Raw genomic sequence first — 13,805 nt, forward strand, 5'->3', positions numbered from 1 at the left:
AAAGGATAAAATATTAGAAAGAAGAGGATAAAAGGGAGCAAAGGAAAAGGGAGGGAGAGATGAGAACAGAGAGGGAGGAGGAAAAAGAAGAGAAACCAGTCTAGCTTCAGAACATATTAACATTAGAATTTGGAAAGAAATAGAGAGACAGGGGCTAAATAAAGGGCAAGACAGTTAGGAGAGTCGTTTATACTCAAAGCGAAGGAAATAAAGTGTTTCAAGAAGGATAAAGTTTGCCAAATGCCTTTGAGAGGTTCAGTAATAGAAAAATAAAGAAATACATACAATAAATTCTCATAATATCCCTGAAGGTAATGATTACTATATCTTAAAGTTGAAAAGCAAGAATCTTAGAAAGTTGTCACTTAGAAAGCAAGGTCTGTGAACAATTCTAATTGAGACTGTCTGATCATAGACAAGAAGCTTCACATAAAGAGGCAGAAACTGAAAAAGAGTACATAGAAGGTATAATCTGGAAGAGACAGCACCCTAAAAAGTGATAAGAGAAAGGATTCAGAATGACAAATTATGATTCAGGGGAATGAAACATTTCTCATTTTATTTCAATGTGAATGATTCATTTATTCACCAGAAAGTTTCTGAGTGTCCACACTGTGCCCATACACTGCTCTCAGCTCCAGACTGCTCTTAGCTCCATGATTCTGCCCTGAGAGTACTTATGTAATAGAGAGGGAAGCTAACAATAAACAAGCAAACGAGTAAATATTGTAGTTTTAGACAGTAACTAATGTGGGAAAAAAAAGTAAGTCAGTCAATGGAAGCAAAAAGACTATGATGAAGCAGCAAGCATTTTTCAACGGGGTGGTCAGAAAGGTAAAGGGGGGCATGGTTAAGAAGAGCGAGCCCCATTAAGACCAAGCCCTTAAATGTGGGGAAGATGGACAGGGAGAAAGTGACAATGATGGATGCTTCTAATCCAGGCACATATGAAGCTAGTGATACCATCCATCCAGGAAAAGGAAAGGGTGTTGGAGGAAAAAAGATAATGAATTTGGTTTGAGGCATGCTGGGGATGGAGTAGCAACATATATATATTAAAGTATAAAGCCTTACTTTTTAAGGCCATTTTTATATTCTCATCAAGGATACGACTAAAGGAAATCTTGCCTTTTTGAGATTCAAAAACTAGGTAGTGATTTCTCACATTACAAGAAACTCCATCCTGTATAAAGCAATTCTACTAGATTCTTTCAATGAGAGCTTTGCCCACTGCATCAAAACCATGATTGGATTTTTAATATTTATGTACAGAGATAAACAATAAGAGATTATTTGGTGACAGAACTATATAAATGCAAATACAATTTTTCTAGAGTAGAGATAAGGAGAGACAGAGAAATGGGAAGGCAAAGGCGAACAGAAAGGCAGAGAAAATCACAAGGGGAAAAGGACATTAATCTAAGGGAAAGTGTATCCAACAAACAAAGAGCTGGAAGGTGAAGCTTGGAAGCTTTGCCGAATGGTGGAGAACCAGAATTAAGGACAGAAAAAGAAATACTCTGATGTGAAATATTGTACAGAGCATCTCTTTCTCAAAATCCAATAGTCAAAGTTAACCAGGTGTGCATTTGAGGGTTGCAGGAAAGGCCTTCCTTAAAGAAGGAACTCTGAACCAGCTTTGCAGTCTCTTAAGCCCTGAATTCTGCCTCTTATTAACACTGTGATCCTAGACAAGTTGCTTGGCCTCAGCGTCAGCATCTGTGTCTGTGGAATACAGACGAAATGTAAATGATTGATATGGAATTAAATGAGGTAATGTAGTGTGGTGCCCGGCACATAGAAAGCACTCAATAAATGGTAGCTATTATTAACAATAAAAAAACTTATATGTGGGTTCCAAACAATTTCATATTCTACAATTAAGTATTAATTCATTGTTCTTTCCAGCAGTCTTATTAAAATGAAAGTCTAATTTGGGAAGAATAAGCTATTCCACATAAATTAAAAATGTGACATAGCATAATTCATTGTAGGATGAAGTCTTTAAACAGCACCCATCTTCCAAGCAACAGAAGCAATTTAGGGTAGCACAATTACAAGATAGCACATGGATACTTTCTAAAAACTGCAAAAGAAAGGGAAAAAAACACCCTTTTAGAATTTGGAAAGTTCTGTCCCGCCTTCAAATATAGAAGAATTATATGATCCTGGCTTTTTCTTAATAAAGTAATTGTGTATAAGAACCATTGTATTCAAAAGATACCTGCACTCATATGTTTATCATAGTGCTTTTCACAATAGCAAAGTCAAAAAATCAACCTAAGTGTCCATCATTGGATGATTGGATAAAGAAAATGTATCTATATAATATACATATAATATATAATAATTTTATATATAATATACATATAATATATAATAATTTTATATATAATATACATATAATATATAATTATATGTTAGATAATATAATTATATGTTATATGTTATATATTATATTATATATATTACATATATATATGTGTGCATGTGTTGAATACTACTCAGCTATAAAAAAGAATGAAATTATGTCTTTTGCAGCAACACAGATGGAACTGGAGGCCATTTTCTTAAGGGAACTCAAACAGAAAATCAGATACCGCATGTTCTCACTTGTAAGTAAAAACTAAGTAATGTGTACACATGGACACAGAGAGTAGAATAATGGACACTGGAGACTTGGAAAGGTGGGAGGGTGGGAGGGGGTGAAAGATGAAAAATTACCTAATGGGTACAAAATGCCCTATTTGGATGATGTTTACCTGAAGAACCCAGACCACTATGCAATATATCCATGTAACAAAATTGCACTTGTACCCTTCTAAATCTATAAAACTAGACATTTTGAAATTTTAAGAAAAGATTTCAAAGGAAGTATTAAACATGAGAAAACAGTATGAAAAGATGAGATTAAACATTTATCAAGAAGCACCAAAAAGAAAAAAAAGCGTGTAAAGGATGTGAGTTTGAAATAAAAATGTGACAGAGCACTAAGAGTACTCACTGGTAAGCAAACAAAATGTTGGAGATGAGTTAGAATGAGTCCCTAGTAACTAAAGAAAAAGACTGAGTCTAGGCACTGTGGGACACAGAAACAAAGGAATCAAGATTACAGGAAGGGTAGCATTTGATGAAGAAATCCAAACTACAGTAAAAAGGGATACCTATTGGATTTCTGATCTAATATATATTGCTGTGTTTAGATTTCTTATACAGCATACTTATCTCCAAATATTGAGTCTTCTTATTCCGTAAACTGTTTTTGTTTTTAATTTTTTTTTAACTTTTACGTTCAGGGGTACATGTGCAGGATGTGCCGGTTTTTACATAAGTAAGTGTGTGTCATGGGGGTCAGTTGCATGAATTATTTCATTACCCAGGTATTAAGTCTAATGCCCATTAGTTATATTCCCTGCTCCTCTCCCTCTTCCCACTCTCCACCCTCCCACAGGGCCCTAGTGTGTGTTTCCTTGTGTCCGTGTGTTCTCATCATTTAGCTGTCACTTATAAGTGAGAACATGCGGTATTTGGTTTTCTGTTCCTGTGTTAGTTTGATAAGGATAATGGCCTCTCCAGCTCCATCCATGTCCCTGCAAAGGACATGATCTTGTTCTTTTTTGTGGCTATATGGCATTCCATGGTCCATATGAACTACATTTTTTTTTAATCCAGTCTATCATTGATGGGCATTTGGGTTAATTACATGTCTTTGCTATTGTGAATGGTGCTTCAGTGAACATATGTGTGCATGCGTCTTTGTATAATAGAATGGTTTATATTCCTTTGGTTATATACCCAGTAATAAGATTGCTGGGTCAAATGGTATTTCTATCTTTAGGTCTTTGAGGAATTACCACACTGTCTTCCACAATGGTTGAACTAATTTACACTCCTACCGACAGTGTAAAAGGATTCCTTTTTCTCCACAACCTTGCCAGCATCTGTTGTTTCTTGACTTTTTAATAACAGGCATTCCGACTGGCATGAGATGCTATCTCAGTGTGGTTTTGATTTGCATTTCTCTAACGATCAGTGATGCTGATCTTTTTTTCACGTGCTTGTTGGCCACATGTATGTCTTCTTTTGAGAAGTGTCTGTTCATGTCCTTTTGTCCACTTTTTGATGGTTTTTTTTTTCCTTTGTGAATTTAAGTTACTTGTAGATTCTCAATATTACAATCCTAAACTAAGTTCTACCTTATGATTTTTAAGTTAACACATACTTATAAGGAGAAAGTTGTTGAAATTAGTCACTCGTCTAATCAAAGCTATAAATATGGCTGGCAGAACAAGGGGTTCCATTGATCAGTGTCTGTGAGTTGGATGAGTTGTGATTGTTTAATATTGTTTATCTGGAGGCCAGTGTTTGGCTGATAGAGAAAGAATAATCTGTAGGGTTAGAATGTAGTTTATTTTTCAAGTGTAGGGGTATGTGACTTAACCCTTGTCTGGCATGGCCTTAGGTCTTATTTATACTTTGATATCTTGTCACAAGGAGTCTACTCTGTCAGTCTTACAATCTCTATTTTAACATTAATGCTGGTCAGTTGTTGTGTTTAGACTGAAAAAGGGAGAGGGGTATACAATGAGGAGTGTCTGACCTCCCATTCTATCATAGCTGGGAACTCAGTTAAGTTTATTGCGGGGGGGGTCTCCTTGGCTAAGTGGGGGTTTCTTTAGTTGATGGGGAGCTTAGAATTTTATTTCTAGTTTACATTCCCCCTCTCTTTGGGCTATGGACAAACTTTTATTTTGTCCCATATTGTTGGTGTAGCATGGCTACCTACCTGGGGTCTATCCTGTCCCTTGGTGGGATCGCTATGGCCAAGGGACTTAATAGAGTCAAAAGATTTATAGTAAAATGTTTTAGTCCAGATGGAAATGGAAGTAGGCAGGTATTCACTTATTCCTAAAATCCTTTAAGTAATACAAGAGCCAAAACCAAAAGCAAGACTATAAAATTGACTTATGTATAAGTTTTACGTGTTGAGTCATCAGCTGTTTAGGCATTTGCGAAACCATCTTTGATTTGGAGGGTCTGAACTAGTTTTCTCTCTTGAAACTGGCCCTTATAATCTTATATGCCCACCTTTTTGTGGTAGTCTCTGGACATAGAGGTAAGGTGCTCAACATAGTTCAGATTTAGTAGTAGTGTGCTGGCAATGGAAAATACATTGTCCTAGTGGGATTAAATAGTTTTTAAATTTTGGACATAGAGAAAGAAAGGTAATATTTGTTGTTTCGTTCAATTTTTGTAAGCTATAGTTTTAAAATAAACTAATAAGATAGCTTATTTAATACATTTATATATACTAAAAATAAAATCTTAAGCCTTCTGCCAACTAAATAGACCCCCTCTTAACTAGGAGGACTCCTCCAAAAAACTTGAAAATTGAGTTCTCAGCCATGATGGAATGAGAAGTCAGACATGCCTTGTTATGTCTCTCCTTTTGGAGTTTAGACAACAACTGACCAGCATTAGTGTTAAAAGAGAGACCATAAGACTGACAGGACAGACTCTTTGTGACAAAAAAAGATATCAAATTATAAATGAGACCTAAGGCCGTGCCAGGCAAGGTGCCATAACTACAGCTTTGATTGGACAAAGACTCATTTCAATAACTTTCTCTGGATAAAACTTCTACAAACCATGGCATGGTTCTGGCCAGTTTGCAGAGGCTGTACACTTATGTGCCTCCATGTCCTGAAAAGACCATTTGACACATAGAGCCTAATTACAATACAGTTAAGTGTTAAACCTTCACCCCCAAATAAACATGGATCATATATATATATCAATTTGTTCAATACACATACATCAGGACCACCTTCATAACTATTCATAACTCATCCTACAACCTGTTATACATATGTATATGTGTTTAGCCAACTTGTTCAACATAAAACTCCTACCCTAACCTATCTTCATTCAAAATGCCTTTGGCCAGAGGCATGCTTCCCAGTCTGCAAGATGGCCACCTCGCAGGCTATAACCCTTTACAAAAAAATAAAGTATCCTTTCTAAATTTGTAGATTTTGTGATTTTTTTAACTTGACACATTGGATCTTGTTTCTGGCTGGAAGGGCACTTCCTAGTCTGCCAGCATGGCCACCTTTATAAGAAACAGTCTCTTCTTCTCAAATATATTGTTTTTTGTAAGTTACCACATCTTGTGATGGTGATTTTTCACTTAAATACATAAAATAATATATGGAAAGTGCTTAGCATAATGCCTGAAATGTAGCAGGCACTTAAAAACTAGCACCTGTCATATTATTACTGTTACATTCACCTACTTCCAGTTTTCTTCAGCCCTCTTTCCTTAGGAATGCTGAGTTACTCACCAGTTACTGTAGAAGAGGAAGTCATTCAAGGGACTTAAAGTCTCTGACACACTGTGACACTTCCTATTATTTAACTTATTTTTTTATAATTTTTATATATTTTTTAATTTTTATTTTTAGAAATGTAGTTATGAATTTATGTTTATAAAACATATATTTATAGATATTATATATTAAATCTATATATAAAAATATGTATATTTATAAATATAAATATAAAATTTGTATATTTAGAAAACCCCATTGTCTCAGCCCCTAAATCTCCTTAAGCTGATAAGCAACTTCAGCAAAATCTCAGGATACAAAATCAATGTGTAAAAATCATAAGCATTTTTATACACCAATAACAAACAGCCAAATCATGAGTGAACTCCCATTCACAACTGCTTTGAATAGAATAAAATACCTAGGAATCCATCTTACAAGGGATGTGAAGGACCTCTTCAAGGAGAACTACAAACCACTGCTCAATGAAATAAAAGAGGACACAAACAAATGGAAGAACATTCCACGCTCATGGATAGGAAGAATCAATATCGTGAAAATGGTCATACTGCCCAAGGTAATTTATAGATTCAATGCCATCCCCATCAAGCTACCAATGACTTTCTTCACAGAATTGGAAAAAATTACTTTAAAGTTCATATGGAACCAAAAAAGAGCCCGCATTGCCAAGACAATCCTAAGCAAAAAGAACAAAGCTGGAGGCATCACGCTACTTGACTCCAAACTATACCGCAATGCTACAGTAACCAAAATAACATGGTACTGGTACCAAAACAGAGATATAGACCAAAGGAACAGAACAGAGCCCTCAAAAATAATACCACACATCTACAACCATCTGATCTTTGACATATCTGACAAAAACAAGAAATGGGGAGAGGATTCCCTATTTAATAAATGGTGCTGAGAAAACTGGCTAGCCATATGTAGAAAGCTGAAACTGGATCCCTTCCTTACACCTTATACAAAAATTAATTCAAGATGAATTAGAGATTTAAATATTAGACTTAAAAGCATAAAATCCCTAGGAAAAAACCTAGGCAATACCATTCAGGACAATACCAGGCATGGGCAAGGACTTCATGTCTAAAACACCAAAAGCAATGGCAACAAAAGCCAAAATTGACAAATGGGAACTAATTAAACTAAGGAGCTTCTGCACAGCAAAAGAAACTACCATTAGAGTGAATAGGCAATCTACAGAATGGGAGAAAAATTTTGCAATCTACTCATCTGACACAGGGCTAATATCCAGAACCTACAAAGAATTCAAACAAATTTACAAGAAAAAAACAACCCCATCAAAAAGTGGGCAAAGGATATGAACAGACACTTCTCAAAAGAACACATTTATGCAGTCAACAGACACATGAAAAAATGCTCATCATCACTGGCCATCAGATAAATGCAAATCAAAACCACAATGAGATACCATCTCACACCAGTTAGAATGGCAATCATTAAAAAGTCAGGAAACAGCAGGTGCTGGAGAGGATGTGGAGAAATAGGAACAATTTTACACTGTTGGTGGGAGTGTAAACTAGTTTGACCATTGTCAAAGACAATGTGGCAATTCCTCAAGGATCTAGAAGACAGTGTGGCAATTCCTCAAGGATCTAGAACTAGAAATACCATTTGACCCAGCCATCCCATTACTGGGGATATACCCAAAGGATTATAAATCATGCTACTATAAAGACACCTGCACATGTATGTTTATTGCGGCACTATTCACAATAGCAAAGACTTGGAACCAACCCAAATGTCCATCATTGACAGACTGGATTAAGAAAATGTGGCACATATACATCATGGAATACTATGCAGCCATAAAAAGGATGAGTTCATGTCCTTTGTAGGGACTTGGATGAAGCTGGAAACCATCATTCTCAGCAAACTATCACAAAAACAGAAAACCAGACACCGCATGTTCTCACTCATAGGTGGGAATTGAACAATGAACACTTGGACACAGGAAGGGGAACATCACACACTGGGGCCTGTTGTGGGGTGGGGGGAGGAGAGACAGATAACATTAGGAGATATACCTAACATAAATGACGAATTAATGGGTGCAGCACACCAACATGGCACGTGTATACATTTGTAACAAACCTGCATGTTGTGCACATGTACCCTAGAACATGAAGTATAATAAAAAAAAAAAAAAAAAAGAAAGAATTCAGTGATAGTTCAGTGATAGATTAATAATGTCTGCCATGGACTTAGCAAAGGAAAGTAATAATTCACATGCCATGCAATGCAATTGCCAGCCCTGGTTTACAGTAGTTGTAATAAAAGACCTTGTTATAACTATAAAATATATATTTATGGATATTAAAATATATATTAAAATATGTATATTTATAAATATAACTATAAAATTATAATTTAATTTTATACATTTTTATAAATTATTTATTTATTTTTATTTATTTATTTTTTTTGAGACAGAGTTTTGCTCTATTGCCAAGGCTGGAGTGCAGTGGTACAATCTCAGCTCGCTGCAACATCTGCCTCCTGGCTCAAGTGATTCTCTCACCTCAGCCTCCCAAGTACCTGGGATTACAGGCATGCACTGCCACACCCAGCTAAGTTTTGTATTTTTAGTAGAGACGGGGTTTCATCATGTTGGCCAGGCTGGTCTCGAACTCCTGACCTCAAGTGATGTGCCAGCCTCAGCCTCAAAAGTGCTTGGATTACAGGCCTGAGCCGCTATGCCCGACCCTCTTCGTATTATTTAAATGCTTCAGGTGTTTATGTTGCCTCCTCTACAAGAAAGTAAGGCAGTAGATCATTCATATGATCTAAAATATGATCATTCATATGATCTAAAATATAATACTTTGTATTATTGATAAATACCAAGTACTGTCCCAGGTGAATTTTAAAAGGTGCTTCCCTTTCTCCAGTCATCTGTCAACTAAGCAGGCAGAAGAAAATGGGAAACAAAAGAGTCTGGAAAAGAAATTTTATTTCAAAAACAGAATAATTATTATAACATCTATGCAGCAATATTAATCTACATAAGAAAAAAATGCAAACCTAGGCAGTGGTTTTGGGGACGAAAGTCCAAATCAGTTTTTTTTTTTTAAATGAAGCATCATCTGAAAAAAAATATGGAAGTGTGTGTGTGTGTGTGTGTGTGTGTGTGTGTGTGTGTTAAGGTCTAGGATTCATCAAAAAAAAAAAAAAAAAAAATAGAGACATTCTTACTAAGCCCCTGTGAAAATCAGATATAATGAATTACCTTCAAATAATTCTATGCCTGGAAACCCACTGGGGTTTGCAAAAAACGTGTAAAATGCAATATGTACAACTATTACAGAAAAAATTGAAAGAGCATCATTATATGAAGACAGCTTGTTTTACCAAATATTCTATAGATACTAACAACTAGTAGAAATAACTTGTGTCAAACTGTATTTTTCCAGAATACTTTCACACTATGAAAATCTATTCAAGAATTACATTTTCTGAGAATTGAGTCACATTTGGTTATCAAGGTGAGAAGCCCACCCAAACTCAATAATACCAGAAATGTCTAACCTCAAATGCCAAGTTAATTATTAAGGAAAAATTCTAAATTTAAAATAAAAATTAGAGTGGTAAAATTTTTCAGAAGACCAGCATAATTGCTTTTTCCAATATGTATTGAATTCCTTGCAGCTGGCTTCCATTTGTATTACATTTCCCCAATTATAATTTTCTCCACAAATGACCAAGGTGTTTATCTAAGTGCCCCTTTCTTAAAATCTGTTAAGATTAATTAGTGACCATACAACTCTGCTTTAATATCTAAGATAATTGTTTAAAATTTTAATATAATCTAATTCATAAGTATGCGTTTAACATTACAATGAATAATTTTATAAGCAATAAAACAACATAAAAATATCAACTTAATGTATTAAGATTGATCTCGTCAATTATATATCCAAGGATTATAGGTAATTCTAGACTTTGTAGGGCCACAAGTTATCAATTGACTGTTAGGCTCAGGAAGCAAATTTGTGCCAATTAGACCATAAAATTAAGACATTCTCTACATCAATTCTAGATACACAAATAAATAACATCCTGAAGGGAGAATCGTTTATCATTGAGTTTGTTTCCATAGTTTAAAACCCTTTTCTTCAAAATTTAAAAAAGTACTTAATGCAGTTTAAAATATCTGATAAAATTGCATAGATATTAACATGAACTAATGCAAAAGCCCTACTGCCAAGCAAAATTTATAACTGCCAAACATTAAGACTAAAAGAGCTAATAAATCAACAAGCACTTACTAAGGTCTTACTCTGCCTACAATATTAAAGGGAAAGAAGTTTTAATAGACAATATCTATACTTAAGTTGCACTCTAGTGGTGGTGGTTAGAATATACATTCTAAATTTAATACTAACATATACCTAAAAATATGGGTAAATCGAGTGTCACGGGATTTAGTGTACAGATTATTTTGTCACCCAAGTAATGAGCATAGTACTTGCTAGGTAGTTTTACAATCCTCACTCTCCTCCCACCCTCCATCCTCAAGTAGGCCCAAGTGTCTATTGGTCCCTTATTTGTGTCCATGCATACTCAATGTTTATCTCCCACTAAGTGAAAACATGTGGTATTTGTTTTTCTATTCCTGGGTTAATTTGCTTAGGATAATGGCCTCCAGCTCCATCCATGTTGCTGAAAAGGATACAATTTTGTTCTTTTTTATGGCTGCATAATATTCCATGATGTATATGTACCACATTTTCTTTTTTTTTTTTTTTTTTTTTTTTAATTTATTTATTATTATTATACTTTAAGTTGTAGGGTACATGTGCATAACGTGCAGGTTTGTTACATATGTATACTTGTGCCATGTTGCTGTGCTGCACCCATCAACTCGTCATTTACATCAGGTATAACTCCCAATGCAATCCCTCCCCCCTCCCCCCTCCCCATGATAGGCCCCGGTGTGTGATGTTCCCCTTCCTGAGTCCGAGTGATCTCATTGTTCAGTTCCCACCTATGAGTGAGAACATGCGGTGTTTGGTTTTCTGTTCTTGTGATAGTTTGCTAAGAATGATGGATTCCAGCTGCATCCAAGTCCCTACAAAGGACTCAAACTCATCCTTTTTTATGGCTGCATAGTATTCCATGGTGTATATGTGCCACATTTTCTTAATCCAATCTGTCACTGATGGACATTTGGGTTGATTCCAAGTCTTTGCTATTGTGAATAGTGCTGCAATAAACATACGTGTGCATGTGTCTTTATAGCAGCATAATTTATAATCCTTTGGGTATATACCCAGTAATGGGATGGCTGGGTCATATGGTACTTCTAGTTCTAGATCCTTGAGGAATCGCCATACTGTTTTCCATAATGGTTGAACTAGTTTACAATCCCACCAACAGTGTAAAAGTGTTCCTATTTCTCCACATCCTCTCCAGCACCTGTTGTTTCCTGACTTTTTAATGATTGCCATTCTAACTGGTGTGAGATGGTATCTCATTGTGGTTTTGATTTGCATTTCTCTGATGGCCAGTGATGATGAGCATTTTTTCATGTGTCTGTTGGCTGTATGAATGTCTTCTTTTGAGAAATGTCTGTTCATGTCCTTTGCCCACTTTTTGATGGGGTTGTTTGTTTTTTTCTTGTAAATTTGTTTGAGTTCTTTGTAGGTTCTGGATATTAGCCCTTTGTCAGATGAGTAGATTGCAAAAATTTTCTCCCATTCTGTAGGTTGCCTGTTCACTCTGATGGTAGTGTCTTTTGCTGTGCAGAAGCTCTTTAGTTTAATGAGATCCCATTTGTCAATTTTGGCTTTTGCTGCCGTTGCTTTTGGTGTTTTAGACATGAAATCTTTGCCCATGCCTATGTCCTGAATGGTACTACCTAGGTTTTCCTCTAGGGTTTTTATGGTATTAGGTCTAACATTTAAGTCTCTAATCCATCTTGAATTAATTTTCGTATAAGGAGTAAGGAAAGGATCCAGTTTCAGCTTTCTACTTATGGCTAGCCAATTTTCCCAGCACCATTTATTAAATAGGGAATCCTTTCCCCATTTCTTGTTTCTCTCAGGTTTGTCAAAGATCAAATGGCTGTAGATGTGTGGTATTATTTCTGAGGACTCTGTTCTGTTCCATTGGTCTATATCTCTGTTTTGGTACCAGTACCATGCTGTTTTGGTTACTGTAGCCTTGTAGTATAGTTTGAAGTCAGGTAGCGTGATGCCTCCAGCTTTGTTCTTTTGACTTAGGATTGTCTTGGAGATGCGGGCTCTTTTTTTGGTTCCATATGAACTTTAAAGCAGTTTTTTCCAATTCTGTGAAGAAACTCATTGGTAGCTTGATGGGGATGGCATTGAATCTATAAATTACCTTGGGCAGTATGGCCATTTTCACAATATTGATTCTTCCTATCCATGAGCATGGTATGTTCTTCCATTTGTTTGTGTCCTCTTTGATTTCACTGAGCAGTGGTTTGTAGTTCTCCTTGAAGAGGTCCTTTACATCCCTTGTAAGTTGGATTCCTAGGTATTTTATTCTCTTTGAAGCAATTGTGAATGGAAGTTCATTCCTGATTTGGCTCTCTGTTTGTCTGTTACTGGTGTATAAGAATGCTTGTGATTTTTGCACATTAATTTTGTATCCTGAGACTTTGCTGAAGTTGCTTATCAGCTTAAGGAGATTTTGGGCTGAGACAATGGGGTTTTCTAAATATACAATCATGTCATCTGCAAACAGGGACAATTTGACTTCTTCTTTTCCTAACTGAATACCCTTGATTTCTTTCTCTTGCCTAATTGCCCTAGCCAGAACTTCCAACACTATGTTGAATAGGAGTGGTGAGAGAGGGCATCCCTGTCTTGTGCCAGTTTTCAAAGGGAATTTTTCCAGTTTTTGCCCATTCAGTATGATATTGGCTGTGGGTTTGTCATAAATAGCTCTTATTATTTTGAGGTACGTTCCATCAATACCGAATTTATTGAGCGTTTTTAGCATGAAGGGCTGTTGAATTTTGTCAAAAGCCTTTTCTGCATCTATTGAGATAATCATGTGGTTCTTGTCTTTGGTTCTGTTTATATGCTGGATTATGTTTATTGATTTGTGAATGTTGAACCAGCCTTGCATCCCAGGGATGAAGCCCACTTGATCATGGTGGATAAGCTTTTTGATGTGTTGCTGAATCCGGTTTGCCAGTATTTTATTGAGGATTTTTGCATCGATGTTCATCAGGGATATTGGTCTAAAATTCTCTTTTTTTGTTGTGTCTCTGCCAGGCTTTGGTATCAGGATGATGTTGGCCTCATAAAATGAGTTAGGGAGGATTCCCTCTTTTTCTATTGATTGGAATAGTTTCAGAAGGAATGGTACCAACTCCTCTTTGTACCTCTGGTAGAATTCAGCTGTGAATCCATCTGGTCCTGGACTTTTTTTTGGTTGGTAGGCTATTAATTGTTGCCTCAA

This window comes from Macaca thibetana, chromosome 4, assembly GCF_024542745.1.
Source record: "Macaca thibetana thibetana isolate TM-01 chromosome 4, ASM2454274v1, whole genome shotgun sequence".
Taxonomy (NCBI): domain Eukaryota; kingdom Metazoa; phylum Chordata; class Mammalia; order Primates; family Cercopithecidae; genus Macaca; species Macaca thibetana.